At 53.5% G+C, this 24,992-nt stretch overlaps 1 pseudogene; it reads right to left on the bottom strand.

Annotated features, from left to right (window-relative positions):
* Positions 1-6,345: 6,345 nt before the first annotated feature.
* LOC122102001 lies at positions 6,346-24,234 on the bottom strand (annotated as a pseudogene).
* Between the last annotated feature and the right edge of the window lie 758 nt (positions 24,235-24,992).

Below are 24,992 nucleotides of genomic sequence, written 5' to 3'. Positions count from 1 at the left end.
GCGTGTGACCTGGTCTTGGGGCTTGAACCTGGCCGGGCGCTGTCCCCCACCTTTTTCTCAAGGGCTGGCACTCGACCGCTTGAACCACAGCTTCGTTTCCCAGCTTTTTGATGGTGAGTTGGGGATCGGAGTCTCAGGGACCTCGCCGCCCGGGCTGGTGTTGAACTGCAGTCCTCAGATCTCGGCCTCCCGAGTAGCTAGGATGGCCGCCGCCGGTGCCCGGCTATTTTCATTTATTTTAAAGTAGTCGTGCAAAGGGTGTTGGTGTGCTTCTCAGCATAGAGTTCCATCAGGCCTTCGAGGGAGACAGAGCAGGTTTCCCTCCCAGGCGGAATGGGAGCAGGGTGCCCCGGAAGACTGTAACTCTCCCCCAGGCAGCCTCAGAGCCAGTGAGTCTGAAGCCCTCCCAAGTCCCAAGCAAGTCCCAAGCCCTCCCAAGCAAGCGTGAGAACGTAGATGGCGATTCTGCACCCATTCTGCGTCCATGAAGCTTCCCACGGGGTGGAGGCGCCCCTCAGTAGAGCAGGAGAGCAGGAGGATAATGTGGAGCCCGATTGTAGGCGACCCCGGCCTCCCGGGCTCAGCCCTTCCCTTTCTCCCATGGGGCAGGGTGCCAGATCTCCGGAGCAGCCGGTCCGTGCCAAGCCCGGCAGGGAGCTTTGCGTTAGGCCCCTTGTGCTGACAGCAGTTTTGTCTTGTGAAGACGCCCGGCCCCGGCCTCACACATTGTCTTCACACCTAGGAAGATCAGAATTAATCTTCCGATTCACAAACACACGCACCTTGATACGTCTATTGTAAAAGAGAGCCCCGACGGTGGCTCCTTTGAGGGTAATCTACCGTTACCCTCTCTTCCGGGCACTCGGTGAGTTGTGAATGTGTTTTTCTTTCCAGAGTCCATGAAAGGCCATTTGTTTCCCTCCTCTCTTCACGAGCTGGGTACCAGCATTTCCTTTCCTCCTCTTGATGTGATGTGCATTCAGGGCTGGGCTTCTGTCTGCTCTTCCAGCTGGTAACCTGCAGGTAGCTGGATGCAGTGCGCCCAGCCCCATCTGAGTATAGATATGGTCTCGCGTGTGCGCGCACACACACACACACACACACACACACACACACGTGAAGCACAGTGGTTTGACGTACAGGATGTTCTGCAGGAGGAGGTCAGTTCCCTTCCCCCTCCCCCCCCCAGCCCCGTCCTCTGGCCAGTGAGTCGGGCTGCTGTCTGCACAAGTGGGTGTCCCGGAAAAGGAAGGTCTGGGTCCAGAGGAAGGAATGCCCCGTCCTGAGGAAGAAAGATGAAGATTGTTCTGTGTGGTTGCCGGCGGAGAGCGTCCGTGTTTACAATACACTGTGGTTCTTAATTTAGCCTGCTATCCGTTTAAGATTACTAGACTGCACGGAGAAGAATGACACATTGATGGTGGTTACTAAGCAGTCTAATTGTGGAACTATTCCTAAAATAAAACCCAGGAATATCATAATATTGAACCAGAAATGTGACTAATAAAAACTCCCCGTGTTTCTACATGGTATAGTCAGGACTGTAATTAAGAATAAATGGGAAGCCGGGAAACTTCCTCTGGGTGATGGAGAGGAGGAGGAATTGCTTGTAGCAGGCTTTCTTTGCATGAACGAGCTACTCGAGTGACAGATTGCTATTTCATATTTGATTAAATCTCATGTAGATTAAAGACCGCCTTGGCAGCGTGTTCTTTTAATTTGGGCCGAGTGGAGAACCGGGGTCCTGTGTAGGTAGCAGAGAGCCCCGCACGGCCCGCGGTGCAGATCAGCTAGACGCGTGCTGGGAGTCTGCAGGTCTACACCATGACGCGGAGGCGTGAGGGTCACCCCCGCCCCGGACCTGGTGTGTACCCCCGTGTGCAGTGGCGCAGTTGGTCGGCGTGGAAAGCCCTGGGCCCCGCAGATCATTGCTGTGTCTCCAGGCGGGCCCGACGCACACCCTTTTGGTTCGAATGCCTCTCTGGTGGTTTGTCTGTCTAGCCCACGTGCTGGGCTGTGCTTCCAAAATAGTGCCGACGAGAAGGTGACGGTGGCTGTCCGTTCTGCCTCTGGTGTGCTTTACACATGGGTCCAGGAGGGGAGCTGCGTGCGGTAAGCCGGCTGCCCTGGTGATCGGGGGGCATCCGCCCGTCTCCACCCACGTCAGCCTGAGGGAGCAGGCCGAGGTGCAGGTTCCGGTTCTCGGTCTAGAAGACGTGTTTTCCACTGTTGAGTCCCTGCAAGTATAATCCCTTGGATTGTCTTCCCTAGATACATAGGTAAGACTTTGGGTGAATTCCTTTGCGTCCTTATTTTTCACACATTGAATATCTCATTTAACACCGTAGAAGTTACCAAGTAGAATCCTTTAAAGGAATCATATCTATATCTGAGGCTAAGAAACGTTACCTGGAAAAATTCTGATTGTTGCCCTGGAGAATCTGTGTACTCTTGGCTGCCTAATCCAGTCAAAGGGAGGGACTGGATTCTGGCTTCCTGCGTGAGGCTCAGAGGCTGTTCAGCTGGTGCGTGACAGACGCCGTATTTCTTGGTGATAGATGACTCTGAGTGCATGGTAAGGCTCATGTACCTCCAGCGAAATCCCTCCTGTCATGGGAGAGGAGACAAGATTGCAGATCGAGAGTGGAGGATAATGATTAGATCCGATGCTATTTATAATCGGTGGCACAGGGAGTTAATTAGTTTTTTTTTTTTTTCAATAAGGTGACTGAGTTGATCCTAGTAGAAAAAGTGCTTCTGATGTTGAAAACAAAAATTAGTTCATAGAAGGCTGAGCTACCTCATGAGTTTGGTAAATTGGACAGGATAAGTTCAAAGTGTTTTAAAAATGACAGATTGAATTACAGAATCAGCCCGATAATACCCGAAACCAGGTATTATTTTTATTTGTATGGATCGTTCCTCTTAAAAAAAAAAAAAAAAGAGTTTGGTAACTGGCAATTTAGATGACAAAGCAAGATGCTTGCTTTCAAATGTTATTTTACCGTAACAGAGGAAGCAGCACTTACGTTACGCAAAGGGGGTTTTCAGGTTTGGTGCTGAGCACCAGCGACCCAGACAGTGCTCACCTCTCCACACCCTCCGGGCCCGTGTGGCCCGTGGTCTCGGCACCAGGTGCCCCCGAGTGCATCGTGGCGTATTTTGTTAGTTAATCACCGTGCACCCTGACACAGTCCGCTCACCCCAGTGGGTGTGCCGGGTGGGGGGCTGGTCACCGCCGTGGTGGGAAGGAGCGGCCCTCAGGACAGGGTGAAAACTCCAAGTGTCACCATAAAGAGGCCCAGGGTCAGGAAAGCTAAAGAGCAAAGGACAAGGAGGATGCTCAGGGCTATCATCTGAAAGGTGTCCAGGTAAAGCCATGTGCATAACGCTTCCCAAATGGCATGAGAGGCCTACATTCCTACTTATCAGTAGTCTAGTGTGTGGGGTGATGCGTCCAAGATAACGATGACTCGTTAACTATTGACCCCTTGCAGTGTGCTAGACACCACACCTGCTCTACGCATTCTGGTGAGAAGCCCTGAAGAGGTGGTGGTGATTATTATCATTAGCCATACTGGGGTTTGATCCTGGGGCCTGCGCTTGCTAGGCAGGTGCTTTTCTACTTGAGCCATGCATCCAGCCCTTATCATCCCTATTTATTATTTATGTTTTTTTGCTGGTTCTAGGGCTTGAACTCAGGGCCTGGGCTCTGTCCCTGAGCCTCTCAGTGCTCAAGGCTAGGGTTCTACCACCTGAGCCACGAAGCCACTTCCAGCTTTTTCAGAGTAGTTTACTGGAGATAAGAGTCTCATGGACTTTCCTGCCCTGGCTGGCTTCCAACTCCGGGCCTCAGATCTCAGCCTCCTGGTCTTTCTGTGGCTTAATATCGCCTTTCTTTCCATAGATGAATACTATTCTTTTTGAGTGGACACATGTGCTGAGGAAGGTTTTGGTATCTTTCATAAATGTCAATTATGAATAAAGCTGGAATAAACATTTGTGTGCAGGTGTTTGGGTGGATGCACGTTGTCAGGTCCTTTGTTCAACACAGCTCCCGGATTGCGTGCTCACAGTAAGTGGAGCTCTAGAAGGACCAGAGTGTCTTCCAGAGTGTGCGCTCCGGTGGTAGGTGTGGGAAATCAGAAGATTTCTGGTGTGGAAGAAACAGCTGTCAGACTAAACAGAGTGGATCAGGTTTCCTAGCTTCAGGCCTTCTCTGAGCCTTTGTGTGCTGATGTCTTCTGGGAAGGGAGGCGGGGAACTCTTCCTAGAGATGCATCTGGGAGCAGCTAGCAGGATGAGTGTTTTGTCTGGACTCCCAAGTTTTTCATTCCTAGGATTAATAACCAAGAGACAACATTTAAGAGTCCTCAGTAGAGAAAGCTATGGGATGGAGTCAAGCTATCCATTCGGGACGCCATTTTTACCACAAGCTTCACCCCGGCCCAGCACGATGATGGTTACTTTGACCTGTGTAGAGGGCTGTGGGGACCAGAGGGAGGGCGGGCCGGGCCTGACCACGCTTGTTTACTTTCTCTCCGCTGAGATTCTTCTCTCTAACTGCAGAGTACATAGCTCATGCCACTTGATTCTGAATACGACACGCTTAATAAACAGCGCCATTTTAAACACATGCTGATCCCTTTACCAGGGAAGGACGAGAGCACTACTAACTATCAACTACTAACAACTCTACCAATTTGAGCCATACCTCAACTTTTGGATTTTTTTTTGCTGGTTCATTGGAGTTAGGAGTCTGTGAGTCTGTCACATTTGTCTGCCTGAGCCGGCCTTGAACCTCCATCCTTAGATCTCATCCTCTCGCCCCGCCCCCCAAGTAGTTAGGTTGATAAGTATCTTGGTCATACTCATGCCTTGAGCAGTTTAGTATGGTCAGCCATTTTTTTTCTCATTTTTATTGTTTTCAAATTTAAATTTTACTTATCGTCAGTCATTGACTGTTTATTATTTCAGAGATTCCCAGAGATTCCACACACCCTGTGTGTGTGTATGTGTGTGTGTGTGTGTGTGTGTGTGTAAATTGTCAAGTGTTATATTTAATTTTTATAGATATTGTGTATCTTCTTTGAATTTCGTTTTGGGGAAGGTTGTGATTTAGCAATTTATTTCCTTGAAAAAAAAGTAGTTGCTAGAATCGGGGAAATGATCCACAGCTAGAAATCACAGCTATTTTCTTCTTAATTACGACCCTGTATTAGAATAGCAAAACCAAAGAAGAGAGTAGTTTGAATTAGTCAACAGCCTTTCATCCTTCTTTTTAATGATCAAAGGTAATAGAGTCCCAAGAGAAGGTTTTCCTAAACACAAATGACCACCTCAAGGAGGCTTTAGCAAAATTGACTCAACTGATCATATTTGAGTGGTGTGAACTTGTAGCCAACAAGTTGGGGCTGAGTGTCCAAAGGAGCCGGGGGACGGGTTGGTGCCATCCAAGTGGCTATGTGGGTTCCACAGGGCAGGGCATTTTCTAGCCCAGATCCTATTCTGTGCCCAGATGCAGTGGAAACGATGCCGATGACAGGGGTTTGGACCAGAGTCCGACACTGCTTGTACCAGACGTGGCCTGCTGGACGCAGACACTTGGACAGGAGGAAGAGTTTTATTCTTCTGTGTTCTTGGGCTTCCCAGAAACAATGCCATTAAAAAAAAAAGTCTCAGCAACACTTTCTGCAGTTCCAGTAATGATGTCAGACTCCTTAGACGCTGCTAACAATAAATAACACAAAACGAGGCTGGAGCGGGGACCGCCCATACACCTGTGATGCAGAGCGACCGGCCCCCAACCCCGCAGCCGCTTCTCCCCCCTGCCTGTTTCTCCCCACCCCCAGCCTGCCGCCGCCTCTCGCCACCGGCTAGAGGGCCCTTTGCTCTTTTTGTTTGGTTTGGTTTGGTTTTTGCCTCAACTTTCAGACTGATTTTTTAACTGTCTCCACTTCCGCGACAAATCCCCCCTGAGAAATCCACACCCACAGCGCCTCGCCATTCTGCGGTCCCGCTCCCAGGAATTTCCCCGGTGGATGTTCATGCCGTCGCTTGCAAAATGACGTGCAAGCGTGTTGCCAGTCACTGCACTGCTGGTGATAACTGAGAAATGGCCCGCAAGTGCCCATCAACAGAGTCTGGCCATAAAACACGATTCTGCGATCCAGTAAAGCTGCTACCGATGCATCGCGCTGTGCGCAAGATGTCAGAAACAAAAGAGTCGCCGTGGGCAGTGCGGATGGACGGTGGGAGGTATCAGAGTGGTGAACGCCGCCCCGGGCCGGGGAGCAGTGAGATTCGGTGGAAAGGGCTGAGAAAAGCCTGGGTGATGGACAGGCTCTAGATCTCGGAACAGTGGGACAGGCGAGCTCTGTGTGTCGAGGCATTCACGAAGCCAACCAGCTGTAGCACCGAAGAGCCGTGCGCTTTAGAGGATACACACTAAAATGCAATGTAAGGTGAAAGCGGAAAGGAAACATTGTCTTCCTTGTGCCAGTGCCGAGGCTTGAAATCAGGGACTAGGCACTGTCCTTTAGCTTTTTTGTTTCCAGACAACTCTGACCCTCTCCCACCGGAGCCACAGCTCCACTTCCAGCTTCTTTGCTGGTTAATTGGCGAGAAGAATCTCATGAACTTTTCTGGATTCTGCTCAGATCTCAGCCTCCAAGAGTAGCTGGGGTTGCATGTGTGAGCCCCAGAGGCCTGTCCAGAAAAGGTATTTTTCTAGCTCTCATCTTCGCCTGTTTCCGATCACCCCGACACGTTGCTTTTCCAGGCCCCACTCTGCAGACGGGTCCTCAGGAAGCCGGCGAGGAGTCCATCCGTTATCTGTCCGCAGCTCATCGAAGGCAGTGCTTTGCATCTTCTAGTTTTCAAGTGGAGTAGTCCACGTGAAGTGCTTGTTTTCAGTCTAAAGTGTTCCAAACTTTACGCGGATGACGAGAAAGGCCCTTGAAGGGAGATGAACTCAGTGCGCAACTCAAGAGCCTGGAGAGCGCTGTGGTTCTTCTGAAGGCTGGTGCTTCATGTGTTTTTGCAAGTCCTTGCAGACACAGGTCTGGTTATTTTTTAGACAGTGTTCACTTTCTCTTTTCTACTTGCACTCTCCGGCTTACACACCGTCAGGGTCCTGGGGCGAGCATGTCGGCCGGTCATAGCACTGTCCTCCAAACCTTTCTTTCTTGAATCCCCGTGGACATTCTCGCTCTCTAGCTGAGCCTGAAGCTCTCCTCAGTGCGAGAAGTGTACTCATTCTCCTGCTGCTCTGGCACTTAGCATGCATCTGAAGATGGCGTGTCCGGCTCATGTGTGTTGAACTGATGAACACAGGGCCTTGTTTTCTAAATGTGCCTGTTTGCAAAGAGTTAGGAACCTTGGGATGAATTGTATTTGGCAATTTTGTTACCTGTCTCCCCTCAAACCTGCCCATCCTCGCTTCCCTGGATGATGACGGTTTTATGACCACATCTGTGTGGCGTGAGCATTTCTGTCAGCTCCGTGCTGAGGAAGTCTTTGAAGAAAATGACATTAAACAAGGAGAGCAATTTGTACCCAAAAAAGGCGGCGGGGAGATTACTTTCCAAACAGGATTGTAGCCTTAAACCTTGGCCTTTTGCTTCATGGTAGTCGGCGTGTTTTTCGCTAGGCATTTCAAAACAAAACATGTTCAGATGAGAATGTGCTTAAGTGTAATATTTTAAAACAGCCACACGTCTGCGAGATTCTGAAATGAAATATGTCCATTTCTCCGAGCGAGGAGCAGAAGGCAACGTATAAAGCAGCTGCGAGCATTAATTCCCAGAGATAGCTGACATTTTCGAGCTCTCTGCCTCTGAGAGAAAATGACGTCATGGCCCAGCAGGCTAATGCGCGTCACGGGCTGGAGAGGGCCCGTGCTAATGAGGGCCCGTGCTCACCTCGTGTCTTCTTTCCTGTCTATCCAGAGTGTCCCTGGCTGCTCAGAACTTGGCACCGTGTTTCTAGACCAATTTTTAAATGGAGAGTGAAATTTGCAGAAGACATTTTTTTTCCTTGTCAGAAAATGGCTGTTTCCACCTTCTACCAATGCATCCAAGTCGTGTTTCTAGTTGAGTATGCATGCCTAAATTCCAGTTTAGAGCCTACCAAGATATTGGAATTCATAGGTACCCGAGCTGCGGTTTTTGTCACAAGGCTCAGAAGAAACTGACCATGAAAAAAAAAAAAAACCCTGAAAGATGTGGGATGGAAATCGCAAGTTTCGTTCCCAGGGCACATTGGGGCTGAGCCGTGCGCGATGAGTGGTGTAGGTGTCCAGAGTTTGCCCGTACTCCCTGGCAAATTTCAGCTTTCGAAGGAAAAGTTTGAAGATAAGATTTCCAGGGACCACACTTGGCAACGGAAACAGGCTCCGCTAGCTCTGAGAATCTCTTCCCAGCGGAAGGCTTCCCATCCCAGAAAGCAGCGCCCCAGACCGTGATCCCGAGCGGTCCTGAGGGCTGAGCAGGCTTCCCCTTTCCTAGTATTGTGGCTGGGATGAACTGGGCCCAGCAGCTCCTCCTGCGTTGGAAGGATGCTTGAGGGTTATCCCTTAGACCCAGAGGACGGGAGACAAATGATGTTAGAAATAGAAATGCTCCAGGCCGTTCCAGGCTTTCCCTACCCTGGAGCATAGGCCAGTCAGGTAAGTCAGTGGCCGGCAGGGCTTTGTCAGTAATGTAACGAAAATCTGCAGGCGCCGCTCAGGAATTTTACCTGTTGGGTAGTTTACAACCCCATATAACAACAGCCTTTGAAGCGGTTGTGTGTGGAATGAGTCCAGTTCACGTTGGCTTAGCTGTAGAGACCCTGTCTACACTGTGGAGAAATGACAAGAGGAGGTACTACTCTAGTTTCAAAGGTGTACAACCCACGCAGTGGATTTACTAGCCTTTACAGCAGTCCTGTGAGTCGGGGGTTGTTGATATACCTTTGCCCGAATGCACACCTTTTCTTCAGTCTTACCTGGGTTTGTTGTTGGCAAAATGATGGTAACAGCTGAGATTGCCTGTATAGTGTTTGCCAAGTGGTTTGCAAACAGCAGCTAATTGAAGCTTCCAAGGACCTCCGTAACTCGGCCCCCTCTCAAACATAAGTGCAGCGGGGACAGGTGGGGTCTCATTCAGTGTGTCTGTGTGGCACGTGCCTCACGACACGGGACCCATCCAAGGTGGGAGGCTGGCCCTGGAAGCCTCGGGCTCCTCCTCCAGCACTGCTTTCAAGATTCCACGTGGGTCCAGCCACGTGTCAGACGGAGGAGGACGCGTGGAGCCCTGGCAGGCCTGACTGCTGACGGAAGACCGGCGGTTCCTTCACGCAAACCGCTCTTCCAGCGGAACGCCTGGGTCACGCGCGTGCGGTGGCTGCGGGGCCGCGAGCCCAGCACAGGGAGCGCCCCCTCCCTCCCCAGCCCATCCTTTTAGGAACGCCACCATGGCGTTCTTCCTCAGTTCCAGTGTTTATTCTTGACCACTTTATAAGTAAAAACCCTACTTACTGTTGACTTAAGTTATTGATGTGTTATTTTTTTGTCTAAAGTAGGTGCGACACACTAGAAGAAAGGCACTCGGGACCCACTGAGGTGGGTTTCAGTGTGACGGCTAGTCATGGAAGGATTGTTCCTACGCAAGGCTGGAGACATGGCCAGCTCTTGGTTCTTTCTGTCGCTTCATTTGTATCTTTGGACACCATCTTTTTTTTCCCCCAGACTAATTCCTCTGAAACTATTCTGTCTTTGGACCTGGTATGGTTATTGAAATTCTCCAAGACACAAGAAATGGATCTGTGAATGGTTCTATGAGTGTAATGTATAATTCTCATTTGTTGTTAGAAAATTAGTTTTAAAAACATCTTGTAGATTGTTTGAACATCATGGTAGGTTTCATTTTACCTAGAGGGGGAAAAAAAAAACCTTGAAACACGAATTATAATCGGAATTTCACAGCAAATAAAATACCCGTGTGTTTTTCAAGATGTAATTCTTAATTAAAAGAAAAATTTGCTCATGAAACTTCGCGGAACTGGTCGTCGGCGATGGTTGACACTCGGCATTAGTTTTTAAAATTCATCCACATGCCTAAGAGAGGGGCTGCAGGAGCGCGGGTGCCCGGGTGGGAGGTGGGTGGTAGAGTTCCCTTCTTCATCGGTCGGGGCATTCATGTTGGGAAGAGAGAATCAGGGTCTAGATGACTTTGGGGACAGAAGAAGCGGGAAGAGCTGGCCTCCAGTCTGCGTGTTTGCAGGTGAGAGGGGACACTGTGACCCCGTGACAAAGAATGAAAGAACATTCTAGCGCTTCACGTGGCCCAGGCCAGGAACACAGCGAAGCAGCCTTACCAGACCAGCGCGGACACTGTCAGCTTGTCACTCCGTGCACAGAGGGACATCCACGCCCTGGCCTGGCCCCGGCTGCCTCCTCCTCCTCGGCTGCACCTCCCCGTCCGTCTTCCGGCTCAGAACGGACGCCTCCTGCAAGTTTCTCCACCCGTGGAATCGACAAGCTGCATCCAGGGAGAAGGATGAAGGAAAAGGAAAACGCAACAGCACAGGAAACAAACCAGAAGCTTCTCCTGGCCCCCGGGAGGCGGTGAGGGCTGCATTCTGTGAAGCCAGAAGGCTTCCGACCTTGTGATGGAAAAGCCTGAAGAGATGGCACCACACGGGAGGAAGAATTCACCCCAGGTGAGCGCGGGCGCTTCCTGGTGCACTCTGTTGGCTCAGACGTGAGGACCCAGTTGCTCTTGGCCGTCCTTGGGCTGGTGAGGGCGGGTGTGAGCCTTATCGGCAGGCTCCGTTACCCGAGCAGGGACAGCGCCATTTGCATACGTTATTGATGGGCATGGTGCCCGGGGCCGGGAGTGGTAGAGCATTGCTGTCCGCATTTAAACAAGGGAGGCCAGGGCCAAAGGATGGCAATCACAGAGGTTAACCAGTTCTGTGGAGAGCAGAAGATACGTAAGAAACCAACCAGCTATCAGACTTACGGAGTTGAATGTGTTTGTTTCTTCTTGCACAGCTTCCTTCATAACTCGCCTGCCATACTTCTGAACTGACGTGTTTGAAAAAATACTTCCATAGCTTGAATGAGAGGCAGCTGATCCCAGCATTCGCCCGCTGACAGGGTAAGGTGAAATGGTTTTTAGTGGCACCAAGGAATTTGTGGCACCAAGCCCCCAAATCCAATTGGAGAAGATTTTCATCACTGCAAAGAAACACTTCAATCACTGTCTTCCTAGCACCAGCCCTCGGCCGCCACCAATCCATTTTCTGTCGGCACGGGTCTGCCAGGCGGTTAATGTGGAAGCAGGCAATCATGTGGTCTTTTGTGATGGTTTCCTTCACTTAGCCTAACGCTTGCAAAGTTCATTCGTGTTCCAGCAGTAAATTACTTTCTTTTTATTGCCAAATGCTATTCCGTGGTATGGCTGCAAGCCACATTATAACCCATCCTATTTATTCATTCTTAGTTGATTGACATTTGGGTTGTTCCCACTTTGGGCGGCTGTGGATAATGCCGTTGCCAATGCGTGTCCGTTTTCCCCCTGCGGCCATGTTCTCTTTTCTCTTTGGTTTTTACCTTGGACTGGAGCTGCTGGTTATATGATGGCTGGGTTTTCTCTTTTTGAGGAAGCTCTAAGCTCTTTACAGAATGGCAGTACTTTCTTAAACAGTCTCACCTGCAGTATGGGGGAGGGACTCGGGAGGGCCGGTTATCTTGCAGTTTTCACTGCTCACAGGATTCTCCAGTCTTGCACAAAGATGAGCAATGTAGCAGGCAGTTCACTTGGACACTTAGGTAGGATCTACTTTCTCTTTCCAAACAACACACATTTCTGTGGTGTAACGAGCAGATGCTACCAGCTAATGACGCGGGAATACTCATTTCTTGTTTGATTTATAATAATCTTCGGTAATTACAGGCCGATCTTACCTTGCTTTCCAGATGTGTTCTGGGGCACTGACTTCCTCTTCTCTGTAAGATTTACATTCCTCACAGTGTTTGTGACAACCCACTGATACCTGTGTCAAAACCAGGCCTGTCTGTGCACTTCAGAAACACACTTCCCAGCACAAAGCCACCGATCTCACAAATCACCTGTCAGTCTTCAGAGCCACTCACACCCAGCCTGAAGAGGTCAGCCATGCAGTGAATTTCGGTGACTGGCATGCGATCCCGTGTGAAGTACAAGGGCAGAAGCAGCGTCTCCAACCCATAGCTTCCACGACTCAAGTCTGTGAGACCCACTCACAGCGGACCCACTCACGGATGAGCAGCCGCACCGAGGTGGGTGTGCATCTGTTAACACCCGGGCCGAGCAAATCTGAAGTTCAAAGGGTGGGCTGGCTAATGCTGAAGCATCTTTTTAGAGGGCGAGTGGGGGTGGCAGACGCGTGCTTTGGGTGTGTGCCTGGCCGGTGTTTTCTTCTGGCAGGCAGGAGAGCGTCAGGGAACACCCCTCCTCTGGAGAGGCCAGGTCCGTGGCGGGAAGGAGGAAGAGGCCGTGGGGCTGTAGTCTGCAGCACTCAGCATTTCCTCTGTCGGCCTGTTATTTCACAAACCACACCACAAATTCCTCGTACACGTTTCGTATAAATGTACAAAAACCAGCCCATTTCCAAGTGAGATCTGTCCATACATCGAGAGCTCTTTCGTGTGTGTTCAGCGGGAAGGGAGGGCATTTCCTGGCCCTCCTCATCCTTCCCCGCCGTCCACAGCACCATGTGAGCCGATTCCCCCATCCGCTCCTCTCTGCCGTTCACGCCGGGGGCCCTCAGTGCTCCCCGTCCAAGGACCACACCGGATGTTCGGTTTTCCTTTGATCTCTTTCATCTCCATGTGCTGACCCTGGATCGTGCAGACATTGAGTAACCCAGCCCCCGTGCCTGACCTTGGCTGTCATACTGTATTAGAACTGGTAGTTCAAATGCTGTTTCTTTTCTTTTTTGTACCATGAGATCCTTCTAAGATATTCATGGCTAACTAAAAATACTGCTGAATCCCGTTCTCAAGTTGAATTTCAAGGTCAGCATGAAAACTGTTATCACTTGCTTAGGCTGCATAAAAATCTGCTTTATCTTTGCAACAGTCCTTTTATTAAAAGCCATTATGATTCCTCTGCCACTAGCGTTTCCTCAGGTAGCAGACAGACTACGTTTTGCTGGCAGGAAAACAAGTTATGATGACTTATGTGCCAGTATGCATTTGTTTCTATCCAGAGCTCCAAACAATTAATTTATGGTAATCAATTGTGACAGAGAATAGGATTTCAATCTCACCAGCTTAGATTTCCAACAACGGAGAAAGGCAAGTCGTTTTGATAATGTCTTCTGCGTCTATTGAAGTAATTTCCCCGCTCCTGGCTTTTAGGAAGAATTTATAATTAAATCAGAGAGAAAGAAAACACTGGTAGCCAACAATGTGTCACATTTATTTAAAGTGTAATGTCAGAAATTTCATGGATGGTCACTTAGGCACCGCAGGCAGACAAAGACAGCGGGTGGGGGCGGGGGCTGGGGGAGGTTATGCACGTTTCCCTGCCTTCCAGAAGTAAGAAGGGCAAATATAAATAGAACTGTTGGCTTCATCAGATACTTGAATTTTTCTCCAGGGCAGTGCATAAAAATCTGCTCCAATTTTTAAATTTATCTTTATACTTTTATCATTTCTTTTTAAAATTTTGTTGTAAAGACGCTGTGCCACGGGGTTACAGTTACACGAGTAAGGTCATGAGAACAGTTCTTGTCGGGCATTGTTACCCCCTCATTTGTTTTTTGTTTTTTTCCTGCTATCCCTCCCCTTCTCCACTTCCCCCACTCCTCCCTCCCACCGCCGAAGTTGTAAAGGTCACTGTACTTGATTCCGGTGTCCTGCATCTTGTCTATACATTTATCTAATTTGGGGAGGAGGAGAATAACAAAACGCTGAAGCAAGGACACAGGTTGACCCATTGCAACAATGACACCCACAGGACACTGTGTTGGAAATGATCTTTCCAATTTTTTTTCAGAAAGCCTGTTACCTCTGCATGAGCATGTTCGTGTGTACATGGAAGCACACTATTCTGCACACATACCATACATATATACCCGTGCACACATACAAGTACTCATTGGAAATTTGAGAAACATTGATCCAGTGCCTCCTTTTCCGTGTTTTCATGTGCATTTTTTATTCTTCTCCTGAAGGGAAGGAAAAGCATTCAGCAGATAATGAGATTAAAGTCCTGTGCTGTGGCAAACGGTTTGAAACTTCAGGGAGCCATCTTCTTTAAAGGTTACAAATGGAAGCCCGCTTTTTACTTAAACCAGCCGACGGCGGTTGGTACCACGGACTAGAGACATGGACGCCGTAGAGCCGGAGAACAGGGGTGGGCTCTTCCTCTCATTATAACATGGCCCGAGGCTCGGAGCTAAACATTTTTCTAGAACATAATGAGCTGTGTACTGTAACGAAGGTGTTTGAAATTGATTTGACTGTTACTTGGTATAAAGGGCCCTGGATCCCAGGCTGTGTCTGACAGGCCCACGGACACCTGGCGCTGGAGATGGGTGGCGTGGGACGGCGGGAGGTCGAGTGGACAGGCCCAGGGGCTTCCGCAGAAACTCGAGGCCGTGGGCACCGGCCACGCCACTCACCAGCCGTCCATTTAATCTGGGAGTTTCTCTGCCCTGCCTCTCTCCCCACTGCCGCGGCCACCCTCACAAATCCATGTGTAACAGGTACTTTCCTGAGTGCTATCTAGTCTTATTACCATAGTTACAAACCAAAAAAAAAATCAAAGATGGCTAGGCTGAGCTGAAAACAGCTGGCGGGGTGCAAAGGAGGGTGATTCTTTTTTTGTTTGTTTGTTTGTTCTTGTTTTATTTTGTTTTTTTGGCAGTCCTGGGCCTTGAAAGCTTCAGGGCCTGAGCATTGTCCCTGAGCTTTTTTGCTCAAGGCTAGTGCTCCACCACTTTGAGCCACAACGACACATCCAAGCCTAATTTTTTTTTTTATTGTAAAGATACTATACAGAGGGTTACAGTTACATGAGTGAGGTAATGAGTACACTTCCTCTTGAACATTGTTACCCCCTCCATTGTTTTCCCCCTACCATCCCCTCCCTCCCTCCCTTCCCCGAGGTTCTTTTTTTTTTAATTGTGATTAAGTGATTACATAATTTCCGGAATTTCACAGTATTGTGGAATAATGATGCTCATTTAAAGTCACAAGTTCATTCTAACTTTCCTGGAGCAAATTGTCTATCACAGTCTGTAACATGTAACGGTGTTCACATGTTATACACCATACATGTGATCAGCAGCATGGGGATATTTAGTAGTGGTTCAACCAGATGAGCGGGAGTTCTTTGTTTCTTAAGTCCTGTTAGTTTTGTCCTATCACCTAACATTTTGGATTTAGCATCCACTTATCAGGGAGACCATGTACCGTTTGTCTCTTCGTTCTTGGCTTACCTCGCTCAACATGATTCCTTCTAGCTCCATCCATTTCCCTGCAAATGCCATTACTTTGTCATTTATAATGGCTGCATAATATTCCATTGTGTATAGATACCACAATTTTTGGATCCATTCATCTGTGGTGGGGCATCTGGGTTGTTTCCATATCCTAGCTATTGTGAACAGTGCTGCAATAAACATGGAGGTGCACCTGTCCTTGTATATTGGTTCCTGTTGTTCAGGGTAGATGCCTAGAAGTGGTATGACTGGGTCATAAGGGAGGTCAATCTTTAGCTTTCTAAGGACCCTCCAGACTGCTTTCCAAAGTGGTTGTGTAAGTGTACATTCCCACCAGCAGTGTAATAGGGTTAGGAGGAATGATTCTTATGTGGGGCTCTAGGCCCAAGACTGTCCCTAATTCCAAGAGCAGTGGAAAGGGTGCTTAAGCTATACCTCAGTCTATGTGTAAACAGCACAGTAATTAGAATGTATCATTGGCATATATCATAAATCGTATATATGATATGTAATAGGTATTATATAATATATATTGATATATGCATCATTGGTCTATATAAATGTGTGTGTGTGTGTGTGTGTGTGTGTATGAATTTCCACGTGAGCACCAGCCTCGGGCCTCATCTGGGCTAGGTTAGCACAGCAGCTCTGAGCTCTATCCCCAGTCCTGGAATGTATTTTCAGGAGCATTGCCGGACTTGCACACTCACTCTGTTTTGAAGATTTATCTCAACCCAGGCCCCTTTAACCTCCTACTTAATGTCCCGGAACCCCGTCTCTGCCCTGCGACCTCCGGCGTCCGTGCACCTTATTCTCGCTCCGTAACGACTGTGCCGTCAGTTTCCTGAGACATTTACCTACTTTCCTCCGGGCTCCATTCTTCTCACCTGTAAAATGAGAAGATTAGACCTTGGAGATCTTTATCAGGCAGGGAAATTCCAATTGAATTGTTCTGTATAATTTCCGCAAACTCGGCCTGCATTTTCTCCACCTTCCTTTGGGTTACGGTGACTCTGGCGCGCTTGATGATCAGTTTATGGTATTCGATCAACAACTGGAAAACAAGCCCAGTCATTTGGAGGCTAGGTAGGAGCGCACATGTGTAGGACCCGCAGGACAATACACCCTCTGTGCTGGCCAGGGCCGGGCGCCAGGCTACCGGAGGCGGTGCCGAGCCTGCAGGCCGAGTCGCAGCTCCTGGGGGGGGGGGGGTGCTCCCTTGGCTATGCTGGGGGGTGCTGAGAGCCACCCCTGTAGCTGGTAGATGCCCAGAGGGCAGATCGGACCCCCTCCGCCCCCTCACAGCGCCAGGAGATCCTGTGTGAATGTTTTACAAAGTGTTTTCTGAAGGCCTTCCTTTTATTTTAAGAAGCATGGGAAATGATGGGCGAATCAAAGGGAACGGGCCTCCTTATCGAGGACCCTGTGTAGGCCGTGAAAATGCCGGGGGCCCAGAGGGTTGGTTCCCAGAAGTGGGAAGGTGGGGGGGTGTAGCAGGGGGGTGGTGGGGGTGTGTGGCAGGGGGTGGTGGGGGTGTAGCAGGGGGTGGTGGGGTGTGTGGCAGGGGGGTGGTCGGGGGGGTGTGGCAGGGGATGGTGAGGGGTGTGTAGCAGGGGGGTGGTGGGGGTGTGGCAGGGGGTGGGGGGTGTGTAGCAGGGGGTGGTGGGGGGTGTGGCAGGGGATGGTGGGGGGTGTAGCAGGGGATGGTAGGGGTGTAGCAGGGGGTGGTGGGGTGTGTAGCAGGGGGTGGTGGGGGTGTGGCAGGGGGGTGGTGGGGGGGTGTGGCAGGGGATGGTGAGGGGTGTGTAGCAGGGGGTGGTGGGGGTGTGGCAGGGGGTGGTGGGGTGTGGCAGGGGGTGGGGGGTGTGTGGCAGGGGGTGGTGGGGGGGTGTGGCAGGGGATGGTGGGGTGTGTGGCAGGGGGTGGTGGGGTGTGTAGCAGGGGGTGGTGGGGGGGTGTAGCAGGGGGTGGTGGGGGTTGTGGCAGGGGGTGGTGGGGTGTGGCAGGGGGTGGGGGGTGTGTAGCAGGGGGTGGTGGGGGGGGGTGGCAGGGGATGGTGGGGGGTGTAGCAGGGGATGGTGGGGGTGTAGCAGGGGGGTGGTGGGGTGTGTAGCAGGGGGTGGTGGGGGTGTAGCAGGGGGTGGTGGGGGGGGTGTAGCAGGGGGTGGTGGGGGGTGTGGCAGGGGATGGTGGGGGTGTAGCAGGGGGGTGGTGGGGTGTAGCAGGGGATGGTGGGGGTGTAGCAGGGGGTGGTGGGGGTGTAGCAGGGGGTGGTGGGGGGGTGTGGCAGGGGATGGTGGGGGGTGTGGCAGGGGGGTGGTGGGGTGTAGCAGGGGGTGGGGGGGGGTGGCAGGGGGTGGTGGGGGGTGTGGCAGGGGGGTGGTGGGGGTGTGGCAGGGGGTGGTGGGGGTGTGGCAGGGGGGTGGTGGGGGGTGTGGCAGGGGGTGGTGGGGGGATGTAGCAGGGGGTGGTGGGGGTGTGTAGCAGGGGGGTGGTGGGGGGTGTGGCAGGGGGTGGTGGGGGGTGTGGCAGGGGGTGGTGGGGGGTGTGGCAGGGGGTGGTGGGGGGTGGCAGGGGGTGGTGGGGGGTGTAGCAGGGGGTGGTGGGGGTGTGTAGCAGGGGGTGGTGGGGGGTGTGGCAGGGGGGTGGTGGGGGGTGTAGCAGGGGGTGGTGGGGGTGTGTAGCAGGGGGTGGTGGGGGGTGTGGCAGGGGGTGGTGGGGGGGTGTGGCAGGGGGTGGTGGGGGGTGTAGCAGGGGGGTGGTGGGGGTGTGGCAGGGGGGTGGTGGGGGGTGTGGCAGGGGGTGGTGGGGGGGTGTAGCAGGGGATGGTGGGGGGTGTAGCAGGGGGTGGTGGTGGGGGTGTAGCAGGGGATGGTGGGGGGTGTAGCAGGGGATGGTGGGGGGGGTGTAGCAGGGGGTGGTGGGGGGTGTAGCAGGGGGTGGTGGGGGGGTGTAGCAGGGGGTGGTGGGGGGTGTGGCAGGGGGTGGTGGGGGGTGTGGCAGGGGGTGGGGGGGGTGTGGCAGGGGGTGGTGGGGGTGTGTAGCAGGGGGTGGTGGTGGGGTGTGGCAGGGGGTGGTGGGGGGTGTAGCAGGGGGTGGTGGGGGTGTGGCAGGGGGTGGTGGGGGGTGTGGCAGGGGGTGGTGGGGGTGTGGCAGGGGGTGGTGGGGTGTGTAGCAGGGGGTGGTGGGGGGTGTGGCAGGGGGTGGTGGGGGTGTAGCAGGGGGGTGGTGGGGGTGTGTGGCAGGGGGTGGGGGTGTAGCAGGGGGGTGGTGGGGGTGTAGCAGGGGGTGGTGGGGGTGTAGCAGGGGGTGGTGGGGTGTAGCAGGGGGTGGTGGGGGTGTGGCAGGGGATGGTGGGGGTGTAGCAGGGGGGTGGTGGGGGGTGTGGCAGGGGATGGTGGGGGTGTGTAGCAGGGGGTGGTGGGGGGTGTGGCAGGGGGTGGTGGGGTGTGGCAGGGGGGTGGTCGGGGGGGTGTGGCAGGGGGTGGTGGGGGGGTGTGTAGCAGGGGGGTGGTGGGGGGTGTAGCAGGGGGTGGTGGGGGTGTAGCAGGGGGTGGTGGGGGTGTGGCAGGGGATGGTGGGGGTGTAGCAGGGGGTGGTGGGGGTATAGCAGGGGGGTGGTGGGGGTGTGGCAGGGGGTGGTGGGGGTGTGGCAGGGGGTGGTGGGGGTGTAGCAGGGGGGTGGTGGGGGTGTAGCAGGGGATGGTGGGGGGTGTGGCAGGGGATGGTGGGGGTGTGTAGCAGGGGGGTGGTGGGGGGTGTGGCAGGGGGTGGTGGGGGTGTGGCAGGGGGTGGTGGGGGTTGTGGCAGGGGGTGGTGGGGGGGTGTAGCAGGGGGGTGGTGGGGGGTGTAGCAGGGGGTGGTGGGGGGGTGTAGCAGGGGGTGGTGGGGGGTGTGGCAGGGGGTGGTGGGGGGTGTAGCAGGGGATGGTGGGGTGTGTGGCAGGGGGTGGTGGGGGGTGTGGCAGGGGGTGGTGGGGGGGGTGGCAGGGGGTGGTGGGGTGTGGCAGGGCGTGGTGGGGGTGTAGCAGGGGGTGGTGGGGGGTGTGGCAGGGGGTGGTGGGGGGGTGTGGCAGGGGGTGGTGGGGGGTGTGGCAGGGGGTGGGGGGGGTGGCAGGGGGTGGTGGGGGGGTGGCAGGGGGTGGTGGGGTGTGGCAGGGGGTGGTGGGGGTATAGCAGGGGGTGGTGGGGTGTGGCAGGGGGTGGTGGGGGGTGTGGCAGGGGGTGGTGGGGGGGTGTGGCAGGGGGTGGTGGGGGGTGTGGCAGGGGGTGGGGGGGGTGGCAGGGGGTGGTGGGGGGGTGGCAGGGGGTGGTGGGGGGGTGGCAGGGGGTGGTGGGGTGTGGCAGGGGGTGGTGGGGGTATAGCAGGGGGTGGTGGGGTGTGGCAGGGGGTGGTGGGGGGGTGTAGCAGGGGGTGGTGGGGGGTGTGGCAGGGGGTGGTGGGGGGGGGTGGCAGGGGGTGGTGGGGGGGATGGCAGGGGGTGGTGGGGTGTGGCAGGGGGTGGTGGGGGTGTGTAGCAGGGGGTGGTGGGGTGTGGCAGGGGGTGGTGGGGGGTGTGGCAGGGGGTGGGGGGGGTGTGGCAGGGGGTGGTGGGGGGTGTGGCAGGGGGTGGTGGGGGGGTGTGGCAGGGGGTGGTGGGGGGTGTGGCAGGGGGTGGTGGGTGTGTAGCAGGGGGTGGTGGGGGGGTGTGGCAGGGGGTGGTGGGGGGTGTGGCAGGGGGTGGTGGGGGGTGTGTAGCAGGGGGTGGTGGGGGGTGTGGCAGGGGGTGGTGGGGGTGTAGCAGGGGGGTGGTGGTGGGGTGTAGCAGGGGGTGGTGGTGGGGTGTGTAGCAGGGGGGTGGTGGGGGTGTGTAGCAGGGGGTGGTGGGGGGTGTAGGAGGGGGTGGTGGGGGTGTAGCAGGGGGGTGGTGGGGGGTGTGGCAGGGGGTGGTGGGGTGTGCCAGTGGGTGGTGGGGGGGTGTAGCAGGGGATGGTGTTGGTCAGCACCGCTCACTCTGCGTTTATCTTCTGAACCCCCCCCCACTATTTCGTGCCAGTGGTTGTGTCATTAAGTGTGGCGGTCCAGATCGGCAGGTGGGGTGTGTTTTGAGGCCTCGTGCGGCTAGTTGTTATGTCCCATGAGCTCTGTCGGGGGACCGAGTCCCAGCGCTGGTTAGGAAGGACGATCACGTGCTTTGCTTGGCGCCCTTCCCCATGTTTCCGGCTCCTTCTGTGCTTCTCAAGTGTTGCTTGTGTATTTCCAACGTCCTACCTTACTGGGGAATCCTAGAGGTTCAGGTGGAATTGCCGTGCGGCTGAATCGAAGGTATAAAGCCAATGGCCTTGGACCAGCAGGGTGTGGTCAGCGGTGAGGCCTGCCGTGTGTCCTTGAAGAGCGGCTTCAGGACCCAGGAGGAATGGATGAACCGCAGGACCCCCCCCCCTCCCCGCGGCCCCCAGTGCAAGTACACGCGGCGGCAGGGGTTGTCATTGACCGCAGCTGCTTTCAGGGGCGCGGATCTGCACACAGGCCGCTTAATACCAGCAGCTCCCTCGAAGGAACCTGCCAGGGTGGAAGGGGGGGAGGTGCCCGCCTCCCAGCCTGACCGGCCACCCCGGCCCGGGAGTCCCCGGCCCGAGTCCCGGCCCGAGTCCCGGCCGGGAGTCCCCGCACTGGATGAGGCCCCCCGCTCTGTGCTTCACAGGGTGGCAGGCAAGGTTGAGGTGATTGTTTCTGGAAATGCTGGGGGGGGGGGGGTGGAAAAACTTACGGGGTTGTTTCCTTACAGCAAATAACATTTATTATGCACCATGTAAACTCTAAAACATGAATGAAATGTCACTGAAAGTAGTCGCCACTATTTTCACTCTTGTAACTACACACGCTCACATTTCATTCAGAGCTCCCCCTCCCAGCTGAGTAAAGCCATGTCCCTGTTAGGATAGCCTGTGCGCTCGTCCACAGCTGAGCATCAGAAGGCAGTCCTGTGGCTGGATGCAGAAGGCCACAGGGTGCTACCTCTGGCTGCAGAGGTCTCTGGATGGAATGGAATGTGCTCACTCCCCCCCTCCGCTTTGCGCAGAGTCATCCCAAGGGCTCATAGAAAGTGCCTATCAAGATAGCGTGTCTGCCGGGTGCCAGTGGCTCACGCCTGTCACCCTAGCAACGCAGGAGGCTGAGATCTGAGGATTGCTGTTCAAAGCCAGCCCGGGCAGTAAAGTCCATGAGACACTTATCTCCAATTAACCACCAGAAAACCGGAAGTGGCGCTGTGGCTCAAGCAGTAGAGCGCTCACCTTGAAGTGAAGAGCTGAGGGACAGCGCCCAGGCCCAGAGTTCAAGCCCCACGACTGACAAAAATAGCATATATTCAGATTTTGATCAACCTACCGTAGTTGGAAGAGTCACATAATGCGGAGAATTGAGAAGAGTGATCGCCTTAGAGCTCATGGGATCTGTGCGTACACACTCATGTTCCAAGTGCACACATTTGGAAGGAGTTTCTTTTAAACAAAACATGGTCTGTCTGTCTGTCTGTCTCCTTCCTACCCGTCAATCTATCATCCACTTCCCATCTGTTTTTCTCTCTTCTTCTTCTTCATCATCATCATCATCATCATCATCATCATCTCCCAGATTATTGGAGCTGGCCTCCTTCCTATGCATAAGAGGGATTGCTAAAGATGAAACACTGTACAGACTACCCTCAGACTGTAAATACAGGCCGCTGGTAGACACTCTACTTATTAACAAGATTATCAACATTTACGTGTCCATCAGAGTCACGGTTGCACACGTGTGTGTGTGTGTGTGTGTGTGTGTGTGTGTGTGTGTGTGTGTGTGTGTGAGTTCCAGCATGCTGGGGGTCGGTGGGAGACATTAGGACAGTGCTTGAGCTCACGTCTTTGGCTTTGGATATGGACGATTTTCCTGCACCCCCGGCTTGGCTCCCACTCATTATAAAGGAAGCCATTCTTGAGCGGTGAATGAAAAGTTGGGAAGATGTAGGTACGCCCTTGGGGCTTTCTAAATGCCTGGCTCCCGGGCCTGAGTCTTAGCAGTGAACACACGCTGGGTGAAGGATGGACTCGGTGTATTCCGGAGCATGCAGGCTTTCTGAAGAGAAGCTGATTTTGATTAATTCAGTTACTGTATCCTCATCAAAGCTTTCACTAGTGTTTTTTTTTTTCTTTTTGTTAGAACAAATCTTGCAATGGCATAATTTTACAAACAACTTACAATGCCGTGGTCTGGAGTTACTTAAAACATTTCTTGTTAAGAAATGTTGAATTACTTTTCACAAAAGAAACTGTATGACTGCAAGGAACAGTTTTTGAAAGATGGCTAATAAGTAAAACCAAATCCTTGCCTGTTCCTAAGAAATGTAAAAGGTTAAAAATACGCAGTGTGTTGCTAAATGCTGGATCCAGACACGTTCCAAATTGGTGTTTTGGCATCTGTTGACAAGTAATAAAATGACTAAGGAAAAAATTCAGCACCTCCTTACGTGTCTCAAGCTGACGAGTGAGAGATTTTAAGGGAGGCCGGGATAGGGAATGGCCCTGGGGGGAGAGTGAGTGGGAGAAAACGGCCTCTGTCCTGGAGCAAGGGGCCAAGGTCACCTTGGAGCCAGCGTTTGGGGTGGGCATCGGTGGGCCTCCTCCCAGGTGCTTCCGAGTCCGTAAATCTCCCGTGGTGGGATTCACTTACCCAGAGTCTTACCTTTAACCTTTTCCTCTAAAATAGCGCCTGTAGCTGAGCGTTGGGAGCCACTGGAGCTCGTGAATTAAAAGACAAAGCAGGACTCGCCCGAGGACCCCTTTCCAAATACAACTTTTACTTCTATTTTCACTTGTGCGGGGCGGAGTCAGAGCCAAGGCCTGGGGCGCGCCAGCCCTCATCAGAGGTTCTGTCCTCACGCGGCCAGTGGAAGCGCTGCTGTGTATGAATCCATTCTCCTCAGCGCCGTGGGCTCCGTGGTCAGGGGCTGTGTTAGATGGAGCAGGAGCTCAGGAATATACACAAAGCAGATAGCTGGATGTCCCTCTTTCCCCGGGTCTTGGCCCCCCACAACTTGGAGCAGAACTTGTCTTTATTGAAGTTTTCCAAAGGATACACTGGGTTCTCACCAGGACCGCAGCGACTTCTCGCCCCGTCTCTATGTGTTTGTCAGTGGTGACACAGGCAGGTGTGAGGAGGGAAAATCGAGCCGCTGCTGGGGGGTCACTGGGCCCCGGGGCCCCGGGGGGGGGCACAGTCCTGAGAGGTGGGAACGGAGAGGGGCTAGCTGCCGTGTTTCCCGTATAATGCGGTTTACACTTGACGATTCCAGCTTCCTTTTTGTGGTGGGGGGGGGGGGGGATTGAACCCGGAGACGAGCTCCTGCCGGACCCAGGGTCCCTGGAAGGCCCCATCCGCGAGGGCGGTGCGCTTTGGGGGTACGGTGTGTAGGAGCTGGGTTGTCTGCGGGGGGAGCCAGGGCTGGGGGGCAGGCCTCCAAGGCAGGTCTCTTCTTAGCGGGACCGGAAGTGCTCTTGGTTTCCTCCCCAGCGGGCCAGGGCTCCGGGGGGGCCGCGGGCTGCCGGTGGTGTGCATGCCGGGTGTGGACCCGTCGTTTTCCGCTTGGTGACGGGAACGGGCCCCGTGGCGAAGGTGACGGCAGCAGTCACAGGCGCGCAGTGCTGCGGGCTTGGTGGCCTTCCTGTCACCGCATAGCCTCAGGGGTCTCGGGGAAGTCTGGCACAGCTCATCGAGGGAGACACGTGGCAGGCCCATCCGCCGGCGTTTATTACGATCCAAACACAGAAAGACAAGAAGACCCCGTTACGGGCGACAAGGTCAACGAGCGGTGTACTCACCACCGTACTCCCTAACGGTAACCCCTCCGTCCATCATCTTGGCAGTGACGTGAAAAACAAACACACAAAACCAGCATAATTTTCAGGAAGCGAATCCTGTTCATAGGAAGGTGTTGCATCAACAAGGAAAACTCACAGTGTCACAGGAGTTCGGGTAGGTTTGTGGAAGACAGAAAGAAGGCGAATAAACAGCAGCCAGGGTAAGCTCCAAAGATGCCGGGTGGATGGGGGCAGGAGGAGGTCCACAGAGAAAGCGCAGGATCCTCCGATCAGAAGAGCAGCCAGTGCTGGCCACGCAGCGCCGAGAGGCCCGTTACCCTCGCTGAGCGCTGCGACGGCCTCACTCGGCTCACGAGTGACCAACGCCGTTCTTGGCGACGGAGACCTTGGGGAGGTGGAGGTCCCCGAGAAAATGGCCCTCAGCATGTCAACAAGAGCTTTATCAGAAGTACTTCTCAAGGAAGTGGTTAAATGAGTGTGTCGCTGGGTTTAATTTTTATCTAAGAGTATAGTGAAGAGTCTTGGATACTCACTCAGCACTTGCGAGTCTCCTTATCCCACCCGAGATGTGTATTTGAGAGAGACGTGCGTGGTATTGGCTGATTTCTTCATTGACAGTAATTATTTGTTAACATCTATGTGAAGGCGTGTGTGTGTGTGTGTGTGTGTGTGTGT

Source organism: Dipodomys spectabilis, unplaced genomic scaffold, assembly GCF_019054845.1.
Source record: "Dipodomys spectabilis isolate Male_0828 unplaced genomic scaffold, ASM1905484v1 ptg000714l, whole genome shotgun sequence".
NCBI lineage: Eukaryota > Metazoa > Chordata > Mammalia > Rodentia > Heteromyidae > Dipodomys > Dipodomys spectabilis.
This window is presented reverse-complemented; position numbering and strand designations above follow the sequence as displayed.